Source organism: Solea senegalensis, linkage group LG7, assembly GCF_019176455.1.
Source record: "Solea senegalensis isolate Sse05_10M linkage group LG7, IFAPA_SoseM_1, whole genome shotgun sequence".
Lineage (NCBI taxonomy): Eukaryota > Metazoa > Chordata > Actinopteri > Pleuronectiformes > Soleidae > Solea > Solea senegalensis.
This window is the reverse complement of record NC_058027.1, coordinates 10,620,767-10,643,256: the sequence shown is the minus strand read 5'-3', so window position 1 is coordinate 10,643,256 and position 22,490 is coordinate 10,620,767. Positions and strand designations below refer to the sequence as shown.

The window sequence follows — 22,490 nt, the reverse complement described above, 5'->3', positions numbered from 1 at the left end:
TTTAAGCTTGAGGTTTGAAACCTTGTTTTTTATGCCACTGAAATTATATAAATGTATATAACCACTCATCATCAAAATGGGATGCAAGGATGTTGCATTGCCTATAAACGTAAACATTTTTCAAACAAAGATAGATTGATGTTTGTTTGGCTCTTTAACATTAATGTGTCTATAATGGCACGTCGACATACTAGTAATAAGTTGTTTTTGCAATGCATAACACCATAAAACCCCAAGGTGAGCGACATGGAAAACAAAATTCATGACTCATGGTTTTATCACTTAGTAGATATCCACTGGATATCTGAATATCTTCAAAGGTGCTCTCCTGTATCTGGTCAGGTCATAATATGGGAATCCTGTTTTGGAAATAATGTTTACACTTATTATGAGACCATGCGTGTTACATTTCTCGGTTTCATCCTCATAGTAAATGTTGCAGTTGTAAAAATTGTTTCAGCCTCTTGTCTTTACACATGATTTCATTGAGATCTTAACACACTATAAAAAGAAATGTCTTGCTCACTTACTCCCCACAACAACTGAGTGACTCACCCCCTCCTTCATGAAGACTATACATTCACTCGGCTAATCTGTATACTTCACATGATTCGGAGCATCACGGATCATTCAACATTTGCAGCTCAATCAGCGCTCCCACGTTCAAAATGGAGGAGGAGAGCTGTGCGGCGAGGAGCTGCCGCTGGATCCTGATCAAGCCTCTCTGCCAGGGATGTTTTTGCCACAGACCACACTGCTTGTTACCATGACAACAAACAGAAATTTCCTCTCAATACACTTCACCCAAGTGCTTTTCAACACCCCCCCCCCCTTCCCCCAAAACTTACCACCCGCTTCTCTGCTTCCAGCATCCTCAGGAGTTTAGAGAATACACTCATATTGATCTCCTGCAGATAAGCGGCGTGAGACTGATCACATGACTAATTCAGATATTTGTAATGTCAGTGACTCGTTTCTTCTCTTTTTTCAAGTCTGCGCTGGGGGTGAATGAATTGTGCAGTGTGGAGCAGAATGAAGCGGAGCTCCTGTTCATGTTAGAGTAGCCATGTGCTCAACATTGACCACCGTATGATTAGAATCATCACAATCGTAGGAAACCATGTGCATAAACAATGTGTGGGCAGTGGAGTAGGGAGAGCGAGGTGGAAAAGGACACACAGTTACATGCTTGCTCTTTAACGCCACATGAGCAAACACATTTTTCTTCTCTCTTAACAGAAATAGACTCTCCTCCACATCCCTTGGAGATAGCGGTGATGATTGGGAGCACAGATACAGTTACACACCATGGGAGGCCCTGACACCAAGATGCCAGACCTGCTAAGTACAGATGCCACGCCAGAACATGGGTCTGTTTTGGACACTTTGACCTGTGACCTGCTGCTGTCACACCTTGAAGTGTCAGAGGAGATGAAGATCCGTCAAAGGCTCTATTCTGGGAAATATGCAGCTCTGAAATGTGACATTTTAGACCCAAAACCCTGTGTAACTGTGAAATAGACGTAAAAAAACCCAAGGAGGAGAAACACATTTGGAATGAATTCAGATGTAGGACAGTCTGATCAGTTTAATAACACTGTTCCCGACAATGCAAACTGTGATTTATTATCACTTTGTGTGAGGAAAGATTTGAAATGTAAGAAGCTGCTCAAGCCTTTGGGCTGTGAGATAAATCCAGCTGAAATCACTGATGTTTGATGGGAATTGGTTGATTTAATATTCCAATGTATGTTTTCAGAGCTCTCACTCTCCCTCACTTTTCCTGAAAATTGATCTTACTGCAGTTAGTCAGGATGTTCTGCATTTAGTGGACTTAATTTATATACATTGTTGGATAGGTCAAACAGGCTACCCTTATATTTCTATCCTGTAAATCTAGTACTGCAGACACAGATAAATGCATGTTTCCTTGACAAATGGCATCACATCTATCCAATGCCACTGACTGTCACATTTAATAAATTGACAGTGAAAGGATTATGCCGGGGAAGTAAGTCCAAGGTCAGCGCCACTGGATCTAAGTGCAGAAGCTAGTAAATGTTCCTCTGGGAAGGTTCACTGCCCTGAGTCGTGCTGTGTTTGTCTGGCAAAGGGCCGACGGATATTTTCTGACTATAAAAGAACAGTTTGTCTATAGCAGCAAGCCCAGTTGCTGCTGACAATATTACCATCCCTACTCGTGCGACAGGAGTGCTGCTTTAAAGGAGCAGGGCAGTTACCTTTTGGGATTAGGTTTCAGGGGCCAGAGGAGCACAGTACGGTGGCATTGGGTTTCCATGTGGAGGGGAAACTGTGAACACCAAATTCACTGGCATGAATGTATGAGAGCAGCCTCCGAGCATGTGCCAAAGATATTGTTTTCTGTCAGGTGTCGCGTTACACCTCTGAGTGATGTGGGTCTTTTCCTGGAAGATAGTAGCGGACACTGACTGAGGCAGCAGAAACTGTGACAAGACTGAAGCCTGAAGCTGCAGACCTGCTGTGGCAGAATTCCGACTTGTTTACCTGCGCGTGCTGCAGACATAATTAAATGAAGAATATTTCGATTTTGTTGCACGTCACAACACACACACACACACAAAAAAACATTGAAAAACAACTGAGACTTTTATTGACACTTCCAGCCTTTACTGGTCATATTTCATCCCTTCACAATATGGTCCAGTATAATTTGACCCCGGCCAAGACTTCCCTCGTAATAACTGATGGTGATTGATACTGTATTTTGAAAAACAGGTTTATTTAGAAAAACACTGCTCTATCATTAAATATTCTTAAATATCTTCTAAAGTATCTATGTTAATTAATCATTATTTAACATTAATGTTGTCTCCTTCCTCCAAACCACTGTATTTCTCCTCATCCTGGAAAATCAGGTCAAGGGCCACTTGCACATTAAGTCTGGCAGTCATGACATCAATCACTGACATGGCAGTTCAGTGTAGCTCTGAATAAATGGATTCTAATTTTTCAATTACAAGTTCAAGTTACATTACAGCTGCATGCAGGTGCCGGCCTCATGTCTGTGCCAAGGCATCTTCTGACCTCTGTATGACTTTTATACTAAATGAGTACCATAGTGTAAATGAGCACTTTACTATTTCATTGTTTCAAGATTCCTCTGTGACTCGTCAAAGACCAGCAGAAATGTGGTCAGAGCTAAGAAAGTTCTTGTGACAGGGTTAATGATCCCCTATAAGTCAGTCACCACTCTCCCATAAAATAAATCCACACAGACATGTCATGTATAGTGGTGGTTAGCACTCTTGCCTATATATATATATATATATATATATATATATATATATATATATATATATATATATATATATATATATATATATATATATATATATATATATATACATATATATATACGTATATAAGTAGATACATATTTTATAACTATTGTATTATGGATCATCAATTCAAAGTCATACAATTTCAGGTTGAAAGCATGACAGTGAGTTCACTGACAGTAACTTGGTGTAGGTGTGAGGAAAGCATTTTCTGTTTGTTATTGTTTATAGCTGCTTTAGGAATGTGTGTGTGTGTGTGCTGTGCATGTGCCTTTGTGATTGTGTAAGAAAGGCCGGTGGAGGTAGCCGCAGGGTGAGCAACCTATATATAACTTTAACGCTCTCATTTTCCTCTGTGTGATCCCAGTGCCATAGATCGACCGCTCACTGTCTCATAACAAACTTCTTTAGTTTGTGGAGCATTGGTCGATGTAATAAATAATGCAAAGTGCTTGTTTACTGGTCGTTGGAGGTTTTAGTCAAGGCGAACAGGTTGCATCCCTGCAGGGTTTGGTGTACTGAGGAGGCAGACCACGAACTGGCTGCAGCGTGTTCATCAGCTGTATGATGGATGAACTGGTGCTTGTCCAAGAGTCAAGTAATTGCGCCACAATGGACCCATTTAAAATATTTAAACAGTGTTGGGTTTCAAAAGCAACCGCCGTGGAGGGCCACTGTGGAAGAAAACGTTCTGTTGCTGTGAAATTCAGCCTCTGATTCTGCGTGAGGGACATAAGCTGTGTACGTAAACATGTCCCAACAGTTCAACTAACAGAAAAACAAACAGTTTCAGTCAAGCTGGTGACGCTCAGCTTTAGAAAAATGGTTTCTCTCTTATAATATTAAAATAAAATCAGCTTGCTGCTTTTGCTTTTATAGTCGAGTTTATATCGTAAATTTCTTATCAAAGGCAGCTTTGTGGGTGTGTAGCAATGTGAGTGAACACAAAAAGCATATATAAAATCTTACATAACATCTGTTTTCACAGCTGTGTAATTCTGAGAGTTAGAAGGAAAAGTCTTAACCTTATTTCCTTATTTTATAAAGAATCAATTTGACTATGAATCACACTGCTGATACCATCCAAGCTGATTATTTTATTTGAACCAATTGTGGACAGAATAGTTTCTTGGTTACATTATTTAATGTGCTCTTTAGCAACACTGCTTAAACAGACCATTGTGCTTCCTACTAAAAGGTGCTGACTGTAAACATAAGTTGAGCCTGAGTTACTCAAATCATCAGTGGAATCATTGCACTTTAAGAAAACGCTTATTGCACATGAAGCAACACAGGATGTTGTCTCCAAATGACCTCGAACACAACTTGAGTTTTCCCTCCTGCACTTACAGTATGTCCTCAGTGACAAAGTTGTCAAACTTACACCAGAACCAGACGCAGGTGCATCCTCGTCTGTTACCATCCATGTGATTGACACAATTTGTTTTTAATCACAGATGAAAAATCTAAAATCTAATAAAATACAAGTATTACGCTTTATTATGACTGTTGATTGTGCAATAATTATATTTTAGATGTACTGAAGAAAACAAAAAATATATATATATATAAATATTGAGCATGATTAAAAAAGCATGTATACGAAAAAGCATGGCCCAGACAAATCATAGCATACATTACAGTGTTGCTTTATATACCTTCAAAGAACTATGCAAATATACAGAAAAGAAAAAAAGACACATCATTATCAAGTCTGTTTTCTGAATTTTTATTGAATATATTATATTTTTCTTTAATCAACATTGCACATATTCCATTTCAATCACATCTCATATTGCTGTCTACAAAATGTTATGAATGTAGAAAATTCAGAAGTTGGAAGGTTTACCAAAAAGTCAAACAAAGAAGAAAACAAACAAACAAACAAAGAAACAGGAACAGATAGATAGTGAAAGAGAAGGAGAGGAGCACCCTCAGGAAACAGAAAACATACCTTGGGTTAAGATGCATTTTTCTCAAAACAAAGCATCATGCAGGATAAAAGCAAGGCTGGCCAAAACCTCACATGGATATTTATCAACACCTGAACTGTAGAAATATTATACATGTTCATTAATAGTAACTGTCAGTTTCCCCTGTTGATGTTGATAATGATTTTGTCGTGATTCAAGACAAGGCAGTGACAAATGATTACTTTGAACATGAAGCATACACATAGGTGAAGCAGCAACATTAAACAAATGCCCCCCTCCCACACACCAACGTCGCATCTGTGTTCTTTGCAGAAAGTCGACCTCACTGCTGAGGAGATGACGGTGACTCCCATGATAACCATAATAATGTAAGATATACTGAACTTCAAAATGTGACCATGGTTTCAACTGACCAAACTGCACCAGCTTGCATAGACAGTCCACTCTCACGGATGTGTGATAGTTTTAATATATTCTTTATTTATATAGTTTGTCTGTTTAAATACTTTTTTTTATGTTACACATAATTGGCCATCATTAATCAAGCTCTTGTGGGGTTAAAGTCAGAAATTACAAGACAATGAGCCACAGCAGGGATTAATCAGAGACATTTAATGGGACATTTAACTATGTCTAAAGTAACCAGCATCAGGTCATCAGGTTTCAGCTCTGTGCTTCTCAAAATGTCATATTTACAGTGGCCCTGAGAACTCAATGCATCACTGTAAAAGGAAAAATAAATAAAACACTAAAATTCTGTATTTTACAATGTTTTCTGTTGTCAGTAATTGTATCATTGTTCACCTTTGTGTCTGTTTACATGTGTTTCTTTAGATATAGTGCATTGAGCTCTCAGGGTTTCTTTGATATTTTAAGTGACATGAAACATTACACTGCCACGTCAAAGAGCACTGACCATTTATTACCAAGCAGACCTCACATAATATTTTCAAATCCCTGTTTTTTCGGTGCCACAACTACAACTACTATTTCTTTTTGTCATTGCTGAAAAATCTGCAATCTACTAATTATTTAAATTGCTCAAATAGAGTAATTGACATTGTGGCAAATTACAAACATGAAACATACACATTTAAAATGATCAAACAGCTGCACCCAACTATAGTTTTTGTCAGGTTAATCAGATTAGGGTGTTCAGTACAAATATCCAATAATTTCTTTCTTTTTTAATATACATAATATGCCCAGCAGTGCTTGTAATGAAGTGCCATATTTTTTAAAATTGTGTTTGGTGGGATATGTACCGATCTGAAATATTGCAATATTTTTGCTGACACTAAATATGAAACAAAAACATGACCTACTGTATATTTTATTGAAATAAATGTGAGCAGCTTCTTTGTCCTTGTCCTTTTTTGCCAAAGTACAACTTGATGTACTGGAACCATTTTTCACTCACCGGTAATTAAGGGTCACTTAATTAGAAGCTTTGAATCTGCAGATATTTTTGAAGGGTCAGAGAGGAACACTGAGGGAGGATTGGTCACTTTATTCTTCAACTTCTAGACGTTCTAGCTGGAACACACAGAAGATCTACCACTGTCACCTCAGCTTCAAATACTATCAAAACTGATGTTGTTTCGTTGTCTTTACTTCCTTGAAAATAAGATGTAAACAAATAATGAATCCCACAGCGTGATGAAAGACCTGGTTGAGTACACCAACATATCTGCTCAGAAAAGAAAAGCAACTGCCTTGAAGCGAACAGATGTTGCTTTGCTCAAGGAAGCTCTGGCAGCACTGAACTCCAGGGTGCAGTGTGTAATTGTATTTATATTCCAACCACACCCTTCACTACACCACACCAACTCTGTGGCCTTCATTAAGTATGTGGAAATGCTAATTCACTTTCAAGGATTAGCACACGAGCATATCATTTTCCTTTTTTGATTTAGTGAAACGCCCTCCTAAGCTCATCTCCTCCCTGCCCTGATGTAATCTACAGTGTGTCACAATACTTTTAAGCTGTTTAAGATAATAAATAATCGAAGCTGATCACTTTAATGATCTTTGGGGGAAATAATGCAATCTGCTGAGTCAAAACTACAACTTTAAGAAGTGACCACTGTGTATTTCTCATAACAAGTGTCTGTGTGTGTGTGTGTAATAACGCTGTTAATAACCCAGTACTTTTAGCGATGATCTTATATTTCCTATGGAAGACTTTTCCACATTTTCTCAAAAAAGGGGGGAATTCAGGGAACACCTAAATCAACATTATTACTCGGATACTCAAATATAAAATCAGATACAATCCAAGAATCCTATATATCGCATGCTTCACTATGCACAGACATGTTGTGGGCTGTTTATTATTTCTCTTCTTTAATGCATGTTACACAGTTGGATAGTTGTTTTTCTTGAAACAGCTTAAAATGGCTGCACAAACGCGTTTTTAACTTAGTTGAAAAAGTCTAAAATAACATTATTGGACTGATATCGGTACACTATCGGACATGGAAAAGTGGTATTGTTCCATCCCTAATTACTGATAGCCAACAAAATAATATTACATTCACTAACCAATTAAACCAATTAAGGGCTGGATTTAAAATCACACAGGCTATCAAATACTGTGATGATTAAGTGTTCACTCTCTTTTTTATTATTAATTAGTGTATTAGTATTGAATATTTAATGTATTTGTCACATATAATGGAAACGTTTCCTCATTACAGATGTGACCAGACAAACATTGTGATGACTGGATTTCCAATGCTGAGCATTAATACTGTTTTGCAGGACACAGATGGTGCTAAACGACTTGAAATCCAATGCAGATACGAAACAACAGTTTTGCAGCGCTCCTCATCTCCACCTTGTTTATAAGGAGACTAAGACATAAAACTCTCCCTGGTGTTTTCTAACTCTGTGGATGTTACAGTAAACACGCTGCAATACATTTGTCTGTATATGTGACTTCAAACTGAGCCTGAGTGCACACACTGGGCTTAGTCAGGTTGTTTTTAGTCATGTTTTTTGTTTGGCAACACTTTACATTACAGTGTACATGGTAATAGTTTAGTAATACATATTATTAGGACTTAATATTATAACAATTCTGTATTATTTGTATAGTAATCACCAAATAATTGCTAAAACAGTGGAAAATTACATTTAATTTCAACTTTGTAATACATCAAATATCAATTCTGATTACCAGGGTATTAACTGGAAATTATTTTGGAGTTAAAATGTAATGAATGAAAAATTATTATACTGTTTTTACACTATTACACTGATATGACAAAGCTGAACAATGCATTAGACGTAAGGTGGTATTACCATAACTGTGCTGTAATGTGAAGTGATACTTGATAATTGTTTGTCCCTTTTTTAAATAATTTAATAAACAGTACATTAATGATTTTTAACATCACATCAATTCTGATCACTCACTGACAAACGTCAAAGTTTGGCTATACTATCATCAGTGGCCTCAGGCTGTTTTCTGGTTATTTTTGGCTCCTCCTTCTCGCTCAGTAGTAAAATTAAAATTGGCAGCGTCCAGGTGTTCAATAAAAGCAAAAACACATCGCAGTTTATCACAGCCAGGTCGATAATAAAACCATTTCCCCGGCTGAAGTTCTTAGTCACAATATATCACTGTGAAAAGAGTTAAATGAAACTGTTAGATGTTTATGTTTTAATCAATATCCAATGGTATTTTTTCGATTTCTTTTCACAATGACACTAAAATATCGGATGGTTTGTGCTTTGCCTAAATGTACAAATAAAAAAGAAATATCCTGAACCATCTCAGCACCTATCTTTTATTTTATGTTCTGAAAGTTAAAATAAAATGTGAGAAGCACATGGTCTGATTGTGTGTCAGTCAAATCTGGCTGTTGTCTTCAATGGTCTTAAATGTGGCTTTTTTTAAGAGGAGAAAATCATTTGTAAGTGATTAATGGAGGCATTCAACTTAAAGTTAATCTTGCCTGTGTTGCTCTGTGGGAAGCACAGAATATTAAATGAGTTCCTGACGTGGTTCAAATTACGGGGGACACAAGAACACAAGCTCCCCTGAAATCCTACTTATACGAGTGAAATATATCAATATGTGTTTATTCGCTTATTACAAATCGCTTTGCCGAATATTTGTCATTGTCTTCACTAATATAGACGAATCCGGCGAGCCGTTTGTGCCAGAAAAACTCCCAAAAGTATGAGTATTCCACAATGAATTACAGCTATGTGAGTAGTTGTAATTATTTACCTCCACCACTGATTAACTCAGCCACTTGATGTTTACGTTGTGGTTATTAGGTTGCCCCAGTTAGAGCAAGTTACGTCATATTTCACAATTTAACACCACATTGAGTTCATTTACTCTGCGCGACCACGGCAGCCTTGATAGAGGCGTCTACCGTGAGCTAGCTAAGCGAAGTTAGCTTAGCTTAGCTTTCACTGTGTTAACCTAGGCAGCCGCATGCTGTTCATTGTGAGTGTTAACCAAAAGTTATCATGCTGTTGCTGTTGGGAACTAAGTTCCCACTGCTGTTGGAGCAGCCGAGAATTGCGCAGGTTCTTCCCGACTTCCTCGACATCTTTTTCAAATGAATGCTGCATAAAAAGTACAGGTAAAAGTAGAAATGTACACTTCTTGTGACAGCTCCCATTTGCACATATACTGTAAGGGAGACGCCACCGCAGCAATGGCGGCTTGTTTACTTCCGGTACTTTGCCAGATTCGTCTACACCTAATGCTTTTCCTGTTGTTGCCACCCGTGCAGGACAGTGGAGAAATGACATGATGACGTGTGATGATGTTTACATAGTACTCTGAAAATGACACTTCCATGTGACATGTTTACGTACTGGTGCCACCTGAAAATAGGGCTCCCCCAAATGTCAGGGTGTAATTCAAACACTGGTTCCTGAGTTGTTTATGCCACAGAATTATCTGAGCTTGAACACAAAAGCAGGTTCTCAAAGTGTGGACACTGACAAAGTAAAAATCAATCTCCAGTGGGCATTGTCTTCCCAGTTACTCAAATTCTTCTTTCATTCATTTATTTATTTATTTATCTTATATCTTACATTTGTTTTAACAGCATCATTGAAAACGATTAAAAGGTGTTGGGTGAAATCTCTGCCTCTGGCCAGCAGCTGGGATCGTTAGTAACGTATCCCCAGTGAGTTTCGCAGCTCAGAGGTGATAATAATTCAAATGGTCTCTCACCTTGTTCTGTGTGTTGATAGCTACTGTCCTCTCACAGACTGTTAAACTGTTAACCTCCGTAACAGCTTTTAAGATTGACTCACCAGCTGCTGTGAGGAGTAACCACAAACACTATGGCTGTATCCATACTACACGTTTTCATTTTGAAATTAAAAAATGTTCTGCATCCAGACAAGCGTTTTAGCTCTGTTTCCGAAGCAACCTATGTTTACATTAATATGCCAAAAAAATGTATATCATGCGACCATTCAGGTACAATGGGCATGCACATGCCAATGTCTCTCCCCTGCAGCTGTTTGCTAAGTTTCAGAGAGTCTTACTAACAAGAAACCACAACAGCAAATAGTAGAACAAGGATTTTGTTCGTAGACTGACAACGAGGTGAGACTGGAACTGAAAGTACACGAAAATTAAGCCAGCAGTGTTTCTTTGATTTAGTTCTTTGTAGTTGTTTTTTTTTAAATGGAGTAGTATGGATGTCGCCTATCACTGGAGGTAATGCTAACACCCACAGGAACATACTAAGTTCCAGACATTTTCATTTGTTGTTTGGCCTTCATGATATTTGTTGTGCCCACTCATCCTGATATCACCATGATAGAACCATGATAAATGCCCTCCTCACTCTGGATTATGACATTTTCATTTTCTGCACGAGTCTCATTCAACTCACACGGAGATAAATTAGTCTTCCTCCTGTTACATTCAATCCCCTTAAATATCTTCTTCCTGTCTTCATATAGTACAGTAGAGTACAGTGCACTGCCCTTGTCTGGTTTATGAGTGATCTCCACACAATTGCACCCTCTAAACAAATTATTTTAACGACTAGATTGAGGTTTAAAGTGTCCAGTTACACAGATTTCATTCAGTTCTCACTTTGTGCTTGTTTTGTTTTCTGCCTGATTTGGTGCGTTGTTCTCAGGCTGATGTTGTTCTCTGCACTAACCTGTGGACATATTACACTCTATGTCTGTGCTTCTTTTGTGCTGCTCTGTGTTAATACCTCACTGTATAACCTCACTAGATAGATTTGTCTCTCACAACGTCATCAAAATCATTGCACTGCAGCTTCTGGCCACTATTGGTTATTGATAGTTGTGTAAGCCGCCTCGCTGCTACATCCCTCCTACACTTTTGCAAATTGAAACTCCAGAAGCAATAATCTGGTAACATCTCATTTTAAATCACCTCTCAGAATGTATTTCTTTCATACAGGCTGTATGTTTTTTGTTTCAGATATCGGAGCAATTGTGTGGACTTTGGGACATGGGAGTATTTCTTTTCTTACTGGGGGTCAGGTGAAAAGATCAATACCTCCCTCATGTCTGTATAAAATGTAGATAGAGAAAGTAGCTGGAGGCTGGAAACAGTGGAAACTGCCAGCCTGGATCTTTCAAATAGTAAAACTGTCTACCAGCTACTCAACAGATCTGTTATTTATAATGTTGTAAAAAGTTTGTTGAATATTAAAGAAAAGAAAAGAAAAAGTGATCCAGTGCAACAGCAACAACTTGGCAAAAATATACTGTCCTGGCCAAACCTTTAAGTCAATAAACTTAAACAAAAATTATAAGCATGAAGGGAAGCTAAGAGGCAGCAAAGTGGTTTTGATATTATTATCTGTCTCAAGAAAGTAAATACAATATCAATCTGTTCTTTTCAACTTTAAATTCTTCTTTTAATTTACACATCTGCTGTCATGAGGGCCCTTTTCATTACTTGTAGTAGTAGTATTAAACACTTGGCAGATTTAAAAATTGCTAAACCTTTTGTGGTAAAACTGCTGGTATTGGTTTATATTTATTCTTTTCTGACAAGGATTTCTCAGTACTGACATCCAAGTATTGTGACTATCCTGTTGGTTCATCTGACACAATGGAAAACCTGAACATGAAGCTAACAACTTTTCCTAATGAAACAAATATTGAGGTAATTACAAATACACATTGTTGAGGAAAAGTCAATTATTATTTTTTTGACATAGAGGAAACAGACACTATGATAAAGAGCTCTAAAGTCAACCTTTTAAGTGCCATTATTTGAACACAGTCAGTTAATTATATCATTTTAAAGGAAAATGTAGGAAAATAAAACACTGTCTTCATAAAAGTAGAATATATAACTTATTACTACTACTAAAAGGTGAAAGAAAACACCTCTTATCATTTCATTTATGGATAACATTGCAGGTCTAACAGAGGAAACACCCTCCAGGGCTTTTTATGACAACGCTTACGAACATTAGCAACCGTATGATTTCATATGACAAATAAAAGAGGGAATGAGAGGTAAAACTTAAAGATGAGGCAGCATCCAAAACAATATGAAGAAAGTGATTGTATCAGCGAGGACAAAACAAACACAGATGATTATGGTTGATGGTTGTAACAGTCAAAGAAAGTAAAAAAAAAAAAATCTCAAATTAATCTATCTGTAACACATCTTAGGACACACAAGTATAAACGTCTGTTATTTACATTTTTTTTCCTATTCAGTGTGCATCTATGTCACAACATCTCCAGAAGTCCACGACATACAATAAATTCAGGGTTTTACCTTTGGTTATGTAATTATCAAGGCTAGGTTTAAAAAAATATAGAACACACGTCCATGTTACTTTTGCATACAGTTAAAGTCAAAGTGAAAACATATCGACAAAGCAGCTGGTCAGCTCTAAATTTGCATCTGAGAAAAAAACCTAAGGTATTTCATCTTTATGTTGATGATTCTCGGGCGGTGACATCCGCTGTTTTTCTGTGATAGAAAGTGAATGTGGCAGATTGATGATGACGTTAATGTGCCTGACATCTTTGCTTTAGTGTAAGTGGATCTTAATGTAAGAGGATATTGTTCTGATGTCTCTCAGTGTGTTGCAATTAATCAGTCAGTATTTGTCTCCTGTTTCTCTCCCAACGCTCACAATACACATTTTTCTGAATGAGGATTTTCATGTGTTATGACTTAAGTTTTCAAGTTGCCAGCGTTTGAGAGAGTAACTCAGGCCAGCCTTGTTTGGTTGACAATATGAAACAAGATAAAAATAGATTAAGTCATACTGCTGACTGCGCAGAAGCAGAGAGCAAACTCACCACTTTAGTCACCAATGACACCTACAAAGCCGACCCAACTAAAACATTATGTCGACATTACAACCAAACATTAACTCTATCATATTAAAATATTCACATCTGTTCCTTACAAGACACTTTTTTCACATGTAAAGAAAACATCTTTGAACTTGTTTAAGTCTCTTAGTTTCATCGCTCCATACGTCTGTGTATGTGTAGTAATTAAGGCAATCATGTTGGGCCATGACTCACTCATTTGCAATCTCCAGTCCCAACCCTCCTGGGTGTGTTTACTGATGTCACACAGTAACTCTCATCTCCACTCGTCCCAATGTCGAGTCTCTTCCAGTTGTTGTTGTTGTTGTTGTTGTTGTTGTTGTTGTGAGTGTCCGCCCCGTGCTCATGACGACCGGCCACAATGTTTTGCTTGTTCTCTGGGGTTTCCACAGATGTGGGGGATACTCCCTGTCCCTGTAACTGGCAGCGCTGCAACACAGACAGAGAAACAGGAAACAGATACCACTGTCTGTCATCATTCTTGATAAAATGCACCATGAAGATGGAGCAGAGTTTGAACATATTTTCCTTTCCCACCCAGACACTGATCATGAGGCATCCTGCTACAGATTATCATCACAGTCATTAAACTGCAACTGCTTCTGAAGGCGAGCAGATAGGACTGAGATTTAAACACATAGACCAGTGAGAACTACTCACATACAGATTTACGTACTTAATAAATAATTTGTCATCGTTAACGTCTTAATATACAGTTCTCCTCTGTGTTTCTGCTTAGTGGCTGAAAGGTTGAGATTCTTTTAGTCATTATTAGCTTGTTGAAGTTGTTTATTGAAGATTACCACACTACAGTATGTTTACACTCGAAAATATTCAAGCCAGTATGTTTTTATGGCTGCACTAGTCCATCAAATGTCCTATACTCCAGATTTCAACAGCACTGAAGAGTTTGGCTGCACAATGTGACTTCAATATTATTATCTTGAAAAGCATTGAAGGGGTGACATATACTGTACACTGTGCCAATGCTCTATATACCTTCATTAGTAATGCCAACACACACACACAGAATAACACTTTATTTAAAGGCCAATAGTTTTCATTTTAAAATGATGGATGACAGACGAGGTAATTATCAGATGAGCGTTTTAGCTTTGGATCAGAAGTGATCTGTGTCCAGGGCTGTCATAATATATAGATGGCAAACTTGATACAGATAACGATTAAAACACTTGATTCTTATACCATTTTCGATACCACAGCGAGGCAGAAATAAATAAATAACAAAACAAACTGCTAATATATAATATCTAATTTCTTTTTGACAACCCTCCTATAAACACATTTACTACAGCTGACCATTCACTTAAATGGGGCATGCCCATGCACAATTCCATCTCTGCACTTGTTTGCTTAGTTTCAGATAAAAGTAACCAGTGTGCGACTAAAGCACATTATTCTCAAGTAAATGGTAATAAGCAGCATAAAATGTGTTAGAATACATGTGTCCAAACTGCTAGTTTAGTAAAAACTTTGCTGTTAGGTGCGGTAAAACAAGGGACATTGACAGAAGCGGCATCCAGCCTAATTTGATCCCACACCAACATTTGTAATGTTGATTTGAGTCAAAGTTAAATTTCTTCATCATTAAGTGTTTGTTTTTCGAGCCACCCACGTAGGACCAAACAGTTCACAGAATAACTGTTCTGTTACAAAGCCATTGGTGTTTATTAAGATGCAGACTGTTGGAGACAAGTGTGCACTATAAACAGAGCAGCTGTATAATTCTCTACCTCAGTAATCTGAGGATTTCCACAAAGTCTCATAGGAGTTGAAGACATTCTGTATGCAATCATAGCTGCAGCAGGCACAAGGCAATTACAGCAAACATACTGAGTGTTTCTACCTAATTCCCTTATTAAGAGGTAAATCTGTGGTTGTTTACATTTCAAGTTTTGTTTGCTTGGTGAACTGCTTTAGTAAATACACACAGGTATCGTGTCCTGGACTTTCCCTGTTTTTGCACTAATACAAGGACAAATATAGAATTAAATATTCAGTGTACAGTCTAACTAGAGGCATTTAAATTGCTTAAAGGTCCTGTGCGTAACATTTAAAGGTGTTTAATGAATATGCTACCCATGAATATGTCTCTGTATAGGTGAAGAACTGCTTTTAAGCCTTATATAAACTATGTACTTTAGGCCTGGTCTTGCTTTGCATGTGCAATGTTTCTGCAGTAGCCTGAACAGACAAACTCAGATTTCGAAGCGGAAGCTTAATACAAAAACATTTTCAGAAGGCCACCATAGTCCCCAGAAGGGTGGATGTCCCCAGTTTGTTACTATTTGTTTTCACCTATAGATGTCACCAATTCCTACACACTGGACCTTCAAGTGCAGTGATAGGGTGCACTGAGGAAAGAACAGAGGATCCCCGTAATAAAATAACAACATACAATGTCTCTTCTTCTGGTGAGGCTAAAATATCACTCTGAGGAAAGACAATTAAAGAAACAAGAGTGCAGTGGAAGTCTTTTGTTTTTTCTTCTTAGGTGCATGTGTCAAAATAAAAGAACAGTTTTACAGTAAGGAGTCAACCCACAGCTGGAGGGAAACAAGGCAACAGTGAGATAAAGGCAAAACCAAGCTGTGATTTCTTTTCAGGTTTACAACCATTATTACTGTAAAGTGTACAAAGGCATTAAAACGACTGTGCCTGTGACTCTATGAGCAGAACTGAAGCTTAAATTTGTTCTAATTGGAGGCTGTGGTGGAATGAGTTTAGTAAATATGATTTATCAAAAAAGAGTGTTGGGGCAGAGGAAGCAGGAGTTTAAGAAACAGTCGGCAGGCTTACATAATGTTGTTGCTAAAAAAGTGAGAATGGTTGCCATATTACCATAATGATGTATAACTAAGTATCCTTAATCAACAGGTGTACACAGTAAAAGTACTTTATACTACTTTTGCATGAAGTACGGAAAGTACTTCATAATACACATAATATTAAATCCAAATAACTGAAAAGCATAAACTGCTCATAAAAATGTCAGTTATTTTGAATACCAACAATACATATTCCGATATGGGGAAACTTGCAGTCTTACAGCAGGCAACAATCACAAGGTAGAAATAAAAGACAAATAGACATAAGGAAAGGAAATATGAGTATTAAATGTATGCAGAGAGATGTGCAAGACGAACAATACAAAGTCAAGAGGAACGACTATAGCTCCACTGTTGGAAAACAGTTATCTTTAAAGATTCTGTGAGGGCTTTAGCATTCATGTTGTGGCTTTTGCATTCACGTTGTCTTCAGGGCCACCATAGATGCCCCATCCACATTCAATACATAGACTTTGCACACTTTGTTCTCTGTGTTGTGAATAAATAGAGAAATCCTGCACTTTTAACTTTTCACTGACATCTTGTTTTCTTCAATCAGACAGATATTGTCATGTGTCGCTATATGATTGTGTGTGTATCATTTATCATGTGGTACCTTGTGATTTCCACCGATATACAATAGTCAGCTGTCCACCACAGTTCAGAGGACAGTCACAGCTTTAGTAATAAACCACCAGTAACACAGGAGAAATATTTGCTCTCCTGACAGGGCTGGACAGCTTCAATATCTCACCATGTTTGACTCCAGCTAAATTACTCTCTGATGAATGTTCCAACAATATAGAGACAATGGTTGTATTTAATTTACTAAAACAGGAAAATCCACCGAGGAATCACTTGTGCTATAACTGTAGATCTATAAATCATGTACCAGGCCCAGCAGCTGCATGTGTGCACACCTGAATGCTCCCATTCAGCAGGATATAGGGCTGTTTTTCAGATTCACATGCAAATTAATCTCACAGCCCATCACTTCAGGAAACTGAACACTTACAGCCAAACCAAGAGCACCGGGTTAAACCTGTTCAGATTAAAACCAACCGCTACCCTGGATTTGATATAACAGTAATGTATGCATGAAACATTATAAAGAGGTATATAGTTACAGCCCCAAGCAAAGAAAATTATAAATAAAAGTTGTAAATGACCTATCACAGAGTTTCTGAAACTCACTTTGCAGTTCTTGGAAAAACTTCTTTCGATTTATTCCATTTTCTAAGGAGACATCCCCAAACATATGCAGGGTAAAATTAGCTTGATGCAGACATCTGTTTACAAATGACTTTGGTCTGTTTTCAGCGGAGTCATCTACCCACATCACTATCTATTCATGAAAGATTCAAATAGTAAAACTGCAACAACCATGAGGTCAATGTACAAATGAAAATATGTCCTTGATCAATGTGAGATAACAAATAACAACTTCTGCTTCACTGTGAAAATTATATTGGGAAGACATGTTCACAGACTAGTGATGCGATTCTCTCTCACTGTGTGTGTGTGTGTGTGTGTGTTCAGGTATTACTAATGTTGTGGGGACCTAAACCTGTTTCCACAGTAACATTATGGGGACTTGTCTCCTTATGGGGACAAAAAGCAAGTCCCCATAATGTGAATTACTACATTTTACAGTGAAGACATCTTTTAAGGTTAGGTTGAGGTTAGGTTTAGGCCAGTAGTAATTATGGTTAAGGTGAGGAAATTAATGTAAGTCAACGCAATGTCCTCTGAAGTCATGTGAACCAGTGTGTGTGTGTGTGTGTGTGGGCGTGTCTGCTGGCTCCTCTCACTCTCTGGTCCTTGGAGGATGACTGGATGATTACAACACACCTGCTGCTCATCAGCTCGTCTACTCCTGCATTTAAGCCTTGGAGCTTCCTGTGTTCAGCGTCACATTGTTTGCAACAGTAGTACACTGATCAGCCCATTTAGTTCTTTGAACAAGTTTTTCCCTAGTGCTTAGTCCAAGTATTCTTACCCTGGTTTTTTTCCCTGCAAATTTCCTCCCTGTCTGCTTCAGTGTGAACCCTCTGGTGAGTTGTGCATCCCTGTTACTACTACTGGAGCTTCGGACTCACTAACACACCAGCCATGCCAGTGCCGCCCTGCCGCAACTCGTCACCTCTCAGTCATTGACATTTCAATAAATCCCTTTGAATATTTTAACTTTTGTTGCACAATCTGGGTCAAATTATGTGCAATCACAACACAATACTTGTTTAGACCAAATAAAAACCAAAACAAATGAAGAAAGTGACTGGGCACTAGCAGCACAGATTTGTGATAAATTGTAACATTTTAGTTTTAGTTGAGATCCTTGTGCAGTTTTATGTGTTCGGGCTCTGTAGTGTCGCGCAAAGGGGAAATGTTTTCCACATGGACAGAGCAGTAATGTCTGTAGCCCCGACTGGAACAGACTCTCCTCGAGAGGGCAAATAGGTGAGGACACTGCAGTGAGTACTTTTACTGCTGAATCAAGGTGGGAAATGAGACATAACATGGTCTCATTACTTATTACTGAGCCTGTACAGCAACCCCACAGCTATATATATATATACACTTTGTGTGTGTGAATGTCTATGTTTGTTTCTTTAAGGACAACTCTGTTTTTTTATGCGTACATCGTTGGGTCTAGGGCAGGGGTGTCAAACATATGGCCCACCAGAGGGTCCAATCCGGCCCACAGGATGAATTTTGTTGTTTATTTTTCAGTGTGAGATACCTGTGACTAAATATTTTGTGCCTTTTGTTGATCCACTGTGATCTCTACCTTGTAATGCACATGTGTAATTATGTTGTGTTGTAAATGTAACAAAGTATAAATACTCTGTATACAAAGTATAGTACTTAGTAACTGTTACTTAAGTAAAGAATTCACGGCTTTGTACTTTACTTTATTTATAGTTCAAGCAACTTTTTACTTTTACTCCACAACATTTCTTGTAACTGTCTTTGTTACTTGTTACTACCAAATAAGATCCGAAGAAGAGTTGGAATTATGGTCTGTATTTATACAGAGCCTTTCTAGTCATTGACAGTGATCAATGACAAGTGGCATTTCATTATGTTTTACAGTGGTTTCTGGACTGATTGGATTATTGACTCTATACTGCCCCCATGATTTCCGGTGGGTTTCGTCTGTCATCGTAAGCTCCTCTGCTTGGCACACAACAACATATGAAATGAAAGCAAAGTACAAACAAAAGGCATAAGAGAGTATAAAATGGACTTAACACAGTGAGTTAGCGAGTGCCAATTAAAGACAGTGAGGGCTGTGATAAATTAAACAAAACAAGTGTATTTCCAGCAAAATGATAGTCACAGTAATTAAAAGTAAAAGTCAGTTGGGTCTCGGTAGAGAGCAGTAATAGACACAGTATGACGCCAGTCACAGAGTGCTACATTAGGTTGTCGCAGCATGTCAGCTTGTCATGCCTTGATGCTCTTAAAGGGACACCGTACCTGTTTAGCCACTGGTGCATTGGCCATTTTTCCAGTGTCTTAGTACAAGGTGATGTCATGAGTGGTTGTGCTTTATCTTGTCTTCCTCTGCAACAGTCTTGTTCATACCACAGTATTTCATTTTTGTGATTGCTGTGACAGTCCTAATGGATGCATTCAGATTTTAGATATATTTCTACTTTCCATCCATCATTTTGCACAAATTTCTTAACTTCTTTCTCAACATTCAATTCAAAGCAGCATGCCAGACTGGCTTCAGCTCAAGCAGAAGGCAGCAATCCCGTTGCATTTTCTTCAGAAATTACCCTCTCTAGTGTCAAGTTGCACTTAAGTTGCTTGACACCAAAGTGTTGCTGTTAATACTCTCATCTAAATCTTCTGATCTGTGTGTCACATGTGCTCTGTCACACTGTCACCATCAAAGCATCAGCACAAGCAAGTCACCTGTTGCATTTTGTTAAAAGTAGCCTACTTCTCAGATGTTATTATAACACACACAACACTGACTGTTCTTTGATAAGGGTTTCAGGAGTGAACTGTTATCATGGCAGGATTTGTGAGAAGAGGAGGTCAGAGAATGAAAAATCCTGAAAGGCTTTGTGTGCTGTTGGCAACAGTGATGCATCTTCATTCCTTTCTTTGTTATGTGCCCACCACAACAGTGACACCTGGTCCTGTTAGCAAAGATGGTGGACACTGTTTACATTCTGGGAATGAGGTCCCATCCCCTACGAGTGGGTCTAAAAAGTGCAAAAGTAACATTGCAGTTTCAAGCCTCAGACCAAGTGTCACTGGTGGGCGCGTAACAAAAAAAAGAATGAAAATATTTCTTCAAACTGAGGTTGGGAAGCACAATTTTTCAAAAATACTACCCCTATTCTAGTAATACAAAGCTAAATGCAAATCGGTGAAGTTCCTTTAAGGCAAAATTGCAAATGTTGACACATAATGAAATGCACACTATGTCATTTCTAGATTATCTCAATTAAAGCAATAACAAAGGTCTAGTTTGATGACGTCAGGATGCAGCAAGGGATCATGGGATTTGTTGGTCCAGAGCTTCAGCAGCAGAACGCACAGCAAGTGCCAATGAATATTCGTAATCCTTTAGTAACATATACACACTGTAAAATGAAAACAACACAAGACATCACATCAGATAAAAGGTACGACCAAATATTTCCTTCCCTTCTCTGACTCCTCATGGGGATTTGACCTAGAAGTTCTGACAGAGATGGTAAAGTGGGCGTGCCATTAAAAGGCGACCGGAATGAAACGGTCCCTTACCTTGAATAGGAATACTTAATCCAAAAATGTTATATATTATATCTTTTAAAATATTATATATAATTTCATATTATATCTTTAGAGGGTTAAAATGAAACATGATAATATAAATAATCCTGAAGGGACTTGCTTTAGGGGAGTGCACAGGCACATGTAGCACGGTGCTTGGCTTCCTGCTTGCTGACACTAATCCAAAGGCAGTGGGGATTTTCTGCCTCTTGCTGCTTCTTGCCTCACACCCCTGCAGGGCTTTCAGATACACACTGGCTTTCCCAGTCTCACACAGACATGCACACATACACAGATGAACGCATGATAGACTATAAATATTCGGGCCAGGATCGGCGGTATGTGCAGCACAATGTACACCGGGGATATAACACACACTGTGCTCATTTCAACCCTGCCACTGAGCTCTCTGTCAGCACTATTCTGTGGGAGTAAAAACTAGCATATCTGCTCGTCTGATGGCATTCATTTAGGCTGACTTGTCCATGAATGTGCTGTAAAGGAGCTCAAACTCAAGCGAGCCTACAACAGTTTCCTTATCTGTTTGCAGAGTCCTCATTAAATGTGTTAGCTGCTGCATGACAAGCCGAGCTTCAGGTGTTGTGTTCGTGTTTGTGTCTGAGGGTGAGAGGTGCTGCTTGCAGAGCACATGCGAGAAACAGCAAGTCACATTACACCGTGACAGACTGTCACAGTGAATTAAAGGCAGGACTCAAATGGAAGTATCGGTCAGAAAATATCATTAATGTTAAGATCTTCACCTTGAAGAAAAAAGCCTTTTCTTGGCAGAACGTTTTTGCTATTATTGTATTGTAAGCACTGAACCCTGAACAAAAACCTATCCACCATCCAAATGTTCTGTTCCGCCTCTGAGTTACATAACAAATATAAAGTATACTGTATGTAGAATAATATGGGAGAGTGGAAGCAGTGAAAACTGGGTTAGTGCCAATTACGTCCATGCCGGCAGGCAAATAATCTATAAGTTTACATGTTTTTCTTCTCTCTGATGCTGAGAAGAAGAGACAACTGCTCCTATCTTACACTTATCTTGAGCCCCACAACCTACTGAGAGAATGACTCCACGACGCCAACGTTAGCAGTAGAGCTGAAATATTAATCATTTTCAAATCAAAATCACTATGTGAAACAATGTAATTTACCAAAGCGCAAAAGCAGCTATACATGTAAGGCAGCACATATGGTGCAGGGTTTACACTTTACTGCTCATAGTTGATGAATAATAATATCATTACACTTTCATCCTCGCATTA

General features: G+C 38.2%; 1 protein-coding gene across 1 annotated transcript in view; it reads right to left on the bottom strand.

The window, feature by feature from the left end:
• Positions 1-7,587: 7,587 nt before the first annotated feature.
• The window catches only part of kcna4 (potassium voltage-gated channel, shaker-related subfamily, member 4), a 44,218-nt gene continuing 29,315 nt past the window's right edge, over positions 7,588-22,490 (bottom strand). The window contains exon 3 of the mRNA XM_044030153.1: positions 7,588-14,017. The gene's annotated coding sequence lies outside the window, so the exon portion shown is untranslated. The remainder of the gene's footprint in view (positions 14,018-22,490) is intronic.